Below are 5,532 nucleotides of genomic sequence, written 5' to 3'. Positions count from 1 at the left end.
CAGTAGTTACAGTAAGCTCCTCCTTCAGAAGACATTGTCACAGTTGCTTATAGTTCAAAAACCGAATGGGTATGAAACCTAAGTGTCTTTTCACATTTACTTATAGATCACATGTTATTTTCTGTGCCAATTCATTTTGGAGAGGCAGAGGCATAGAGAAAAAAAAATGCTTCTATCCGTATTGTGCAGGTAAACAACAAGGCTCCATACTTACTTAATTTAGCATCTCTGTTTCTCAGAAGCAGACCAGTTTTGGCTAGAAGAGACTGCTGGAGGTCATTTTGTCCTTTCCACACACCAGCATGGCCAATTTTGAAGTTAGACCCAACTTCAAAGTTAGTTCACATTGCTCAGGGTGTTTCAAACTGTTTTACAAGATCATTGTCTTCCTTCTAACTGATGATTAAAGTACCAATAAGGAAGACTTTTTGGTATTCTACAAGTTTGGAACAGCAAATAATCTTTTAGTTTCTCTGAAAGATTATCAAAGTTTTGCTGTAGCTCTGAATGTGGTAAGGACATCGCTCTGGATCTTGTGTCCCCATTTTTCACACTCCTTTTATTGGCTATTACAAAAGGACTTCTGTGATCAGGACATTCAGTCAATGGTGTTTTTAATAATGCTGTAGTAAAAGGGAGTTTTGTTTTTGTTTTATCTTAGTGTGTCTTGATTTAGTGGTCTGTGGAGTATGTATAGGAAAAATTAAATTGGCACCACAGATTTATCCATTTCAAGCACAATGCATTTAATGAGCTTCTTCAGCATTCTCATGTGATCTAACTATAAGACAATTTTATTTTCCAGTTTTGTTTGATTAAAAAAAGAAGTGAACAAGATAATCACAATGCTAAACTCAGATAACAATGTTCATCTTTAGAACTTCTATTCTCCATCCAGTTAAATTTGCAAGACATTATTCTTGTATGGAGCCTACAAACAAACAAGAACCTCTGTAAACATGACTGCCAGGATTAAAGCTAAAGGTGAGCAATAAAGTCTTTATTTCAGCAAGATCTTGGTTACAAATTAACTTTGCTAATGCTCAGTGTACATGGGCTTATCCCACACAGTGTTTCAGGAAGTGGATCCTGGTGCTGTTCTCTGGAGACATGCGATGTCATTCCTTCGCATTTTTTAAATCCATAACATTGCAGGGACTGGTGTAATTAAGGATTGCATACAGAGAGATGAAAGTTTGTGGGTAGAAGGGGAATAGGAAGACAATTACAAAACCTGAAAATGTATCAAGGGTCTTTGGCATTGACATGAGTAGGATTTCATTAACTTGGCATGTTGTTATAAGTAAATTGTAATGCTCGACTCTTTCATATTAGATCCTGAAAGACAGGTGCAGGGGGATTGGCATCTTTGTGACAGCTCACAAAGGCCTGTGAGCATATCTGTCAGGCTGGACAAGAATATATCAAGTGTATGGTCCCTTATACAAATCTGATAATTATAATCAGAATTTTATATGTAATAGGTACATATTAGGGCTATGAAATGGCACCCTCATGAAGGTAGCTATATTGTAGCAACAGTGCCAGAAAATAAACTACTGAAAACATTTTGAATATGTAAATACATGTATGTTACAGAATAAAGTTGTCATCTGAAGTGTTTGGGAATTTGCCCTTTCTATAACGATGATGTATCTTCAGGACTACGTTTCAGGCAGCTGCACACGTGAGCAGCAGAGATGACAGCTGAAAGGCATTTAACAGCTATCTTGTAATGTTCAGTGAGCTACACCTCTGTACTGTGACTTCTCTGCAGTCCCTGCCAGGTAAATACTTGCAATTTGTGAACTCTTAAGAACTCTAGCATCTTCCTATGAGATGGTATCCTTGAACTGTAGGTTACTTTCATTGAAATAAATAGAAATAGTTTTGGTGATGCTGTTAGCATGTGAATTGGTGTTGGTGTTTGCTGAACTAAGTCCTTAGTAACTGCTGTTTCATAAGACTTTAAAAAGAGCATAAAAAAATAACCAATTAAAAAAAATTAGCATGTTAAAAGAATAAAGAAAATGGGATGTTAATATTTAAACCCTTCAGATATTCACAGTTAAATGTCCACCTCTGCAGTTTCCCCACGGTAGGCATCAGCAGTTAAAAAGCAGCACCCTTTTTCGGTCAGTGAAAATTATATTTCAACTCAGCACTGTTATTGAATTGCAAGTTTAAGATCTAATAAAATAAATATACATATGATCGATCTAATTTGCAATATTTGCCCTTTAAAAATCATGAGTAACTTATTAATTGTGGTAACAGGAATAAATAGTAAGGTGGTCAAAGCATTTTTTTTTTAGCTTTTTTATTGTTACTTCTGCTTGAAAATAGATTTGAATTTGACAGCGTCTCTAAAAATGTCTGGAGCCACGATGTTATAGATTTCCCTACTGCTGCCATCCAGCAGAAACGCTTAGAGGAGGGTTTTTGTGAACCAGACAGTGTTTTGCCAGTGCAGTCTCACCTGTGAGACAGAAAAGGGAGGAGGTACAGAGAAAAACTGCTCATCTGCACGGTAGTTAATGCCGGGGCGATAGTTCTTTACCGAGTACAGGACAGAAAATGCAGGGCTTCACATGCCTACTTTGGAAAACGTCCTAGATCCACTCTTTCTCAAAACCGAAAGTTATTTCACAAGTCATTTCACCTTTGAAACCTCGTGGAGAACAGGGCCTAAACCTGCCAGCTATCCCGCAGGTTACACCGCCCTCCTCTTACAGGTGAGCTCTGGCACCGCCGGCTCGGGCCGTGCACGGCGACCTCGGCAGATGCCATTAATTCGGAGCAGGTGAAGGCTTTCGTTTTGCGCCTTTCAGACCCAAGGCTCTGTTTTCCTAACCGCACGTGCACACTCTTCAGATTTAAAAAGCAAAAAAAAAAAAAAAAAAAGAAGCCCCCAAACCCAAAAAGTCGGTGCGAGCAGGGGGCCGGTTCAAGCCCCCAGCGCCCCCGCCGAACCGAAAGCAGGTAGAGGGACACTTCCTGCGGGGTGGAGAAAGGGAGAGAAAGGGAGTTTGCCTCTCATCTCCCTCAAAAACCAATCAGGCCGGATCAGCCAGGCGTTGAGGCGCCCTCCGTCCCTCCTACACCTTTCCCAGAGACCCAATGGCCTTGTCCCTCCGGGAGATTGACTAGAGTCACATGAGCTGCACCAAGGGCAGGTAACTCAGGAGAGGAGAAGGGGAAGGGGAGGAAAAAAAAAAAAAAAAAAGAAAAAAAAAAAAAGGCCAAGCTCAGGCTGGGCTTCTGCCATGATGTCAGAGGGAAAGAACCCCACAGCTTGCTAATTTTACCTCCCAATCAGCCCCGGGAAGAAGGAGATCACCGGGAACAGGTAGAGATGCAAGTTTTCTCCATTTTAGTTATTTTTTTCATTTTTGTCTCAGAAACCCTACCTCCTAAGTAGCTCTTTCTTCTCCTTTTAATATTGTGACTCCTCGTTCTCTCCTTTCCCCTTTGATCACTTGGAGGTAGGGGGTGAACCTTTGCGGGATTTTTTTGTTGTTCCTTTTTTTTTTTTTTTTGTCTGTTTGTGTGTCTGTTTTTCTTTTTTTTTCCTCTTTTTTTTTGACCTCTGCTTTTGATTGTAGTTGTTTCCCCCCTGTGGTCATGACGGCTTCGCGCAGTGACTCTTTGGTGGTGTTGTTTGGGGCAACAGCTGGTGCATATGGGGCTAAACTGGGTTCGGATGAGAGGGAACTAATTCTCTTGGTGTGGCAAGTTGTGGATCTCCCCGGCAAGAAGGTATGGCTTCGACACCCGGTCCGAGGGCGCGTTCCCCGGGCGCAGCCTTTTTGTTTCTTTAAGTTATTTCCCTTCTGTTTGAAGGGCAGAAGCAACTTTGAAAGAAAGCCAGGCCTCTTCCCACCCCCTTCACCTCCTCGGCCCCCTTGGACCATCGGTGGCCCTAAACCTGAGGGCTCCTCGGGGCTCCTGGAGGTGCCCGGGGCAGGCTGGGGCTGGGTGCCCCTCCTCAGCCGCCTCACGGCACACGCTGGGCGCTCTTACTCTTCTTTTATACAGAAAAATAGCCCCCTGTTTGGATAACTTTTCAGAGAATCTTAAGTTCCTCTAATTTTGAGGCTGATCTGAAAAAAAGTTGTTTTGTTTTTTTTTTTTTTGACCTCCCTCCCAAAGCCCTCTCGTGAATAATAATCCCTCAGAAATGAAGGGCTGTAACAAAACAAATGTGGCTATCAATTTCGTGAACAGATTCGGGAAAGCGCCTTAACTTTTGGTGGTTTTCCTTTTTCAACGAAAAATTCCCCCGAAACTCAGCTCCAAGCCCAAACGGCGAGGCCTGAAGCCGCTCCTGTGGCCCTCAGCAGAGAGCACGGCTCTTCTGCGGCTCTCCCGGGTGGGAGGGAAGGAAACCTAGGCCAAGGGTCTCCATTTCTGAAACCTTTACCAAAAAATGCCTTTTTCTTGTTCATCACGATAGTCATTGAGGCAGTGATACTGCACCTTTCTGATTTTTTCTGCATTGTAAACGCGTTGTTAAACAGAGCTTGTTTTCGATCGCTCCTCACTTCTGTCCATCGTTTCTTCAATGTTTTTAGGTAGGGACACTGCACAAATCCCTGGTGAAAGCAGACAATTTGGAGTTAAGTGATCAATGTCGTGAAGTGAGTGGTTTAACACCAGAGGGACTGGGCAAAGCAGAGCCTCTGGACCGGGTTCTTCAACAGGTGAGGCATTGCTCTTTGCAACAGGGGCAATGTAGGGGGATCTGGGGGCAAGACTCAACTGTCCTATAAAAGAAATACACTTTCATTTTGTCTTTCACTGTGAAATCACTAGCAAGTTTTTGTGTTTAAAACTGACCAAAAAGAGACCTGAAGCATTTGAACTGTGAGCCCTGTAATACTGAAAGTTATGTATAGCACCAGAGTATGTGAGCTTGTGCTATGGCTCTTGAAAGTTTTGGCTTCTGATTATGTTGCTAGGCCTCCCTTTATTCCAAGTTTCTCTTACTCCAGACTTAAATATATATATACATAAATAGGGTGATAAACATGATAAATGCAGTACTGATCAAACTTTCAAAATATAGGTGTCATGTTTTAATCCACGGGTTCTCTGCTATGATGTGTTTTAAAATATTAACCTTTGCTTGGTTGTTTTTCTTGAAATTAGTTGAATTCTTCAAAACTATGCTTACGTAAAACATCAGCTGTGTTTGTCATATATCATTCTTCCAAATGAGCTTAATTAGTTTAGTAGATTCAGTGGATAATGAAGTGATTGATTGTTTCTACAACTTTTGTATTATACTATTTGACTAATTTAGTATTGCACTAACAATAAATCTGTAAATTTATATGATTTTTGCACTTCAAGATGTCATAAATTACTTTAAAACTTCTAATACAAGTACTGTGTATGTACTCAGTTCATGAAATTTTGCTTTATTTCTCTTTTATGCATGCAAAATGTGCTTGAGTGGAAAAATACAATAGTGCGTTTTTGTGGAACATATAAAACTGGCTTTCCACACCTTGTCTGAATCACTTGTAG

This window comes from Aythya fuligula, chromosome 12 (assembly GCF_009819795.1).
Source record: "Aythya fuligula isolate bAytFul2 chromosome 12, bAytFul2.pri, whole genome shotgun sequence".
NCBI classification, from domain to species: Eukaryota; Metazoa; Chordata; class Aves; order Anseriformes; family Anatidae; genus Aythya; species Aythya fuligula.
The sequence above is the reverse complement of the archived record's forward strand: the minus strand, read 5'-3'. Positions refer to the sequence as shown.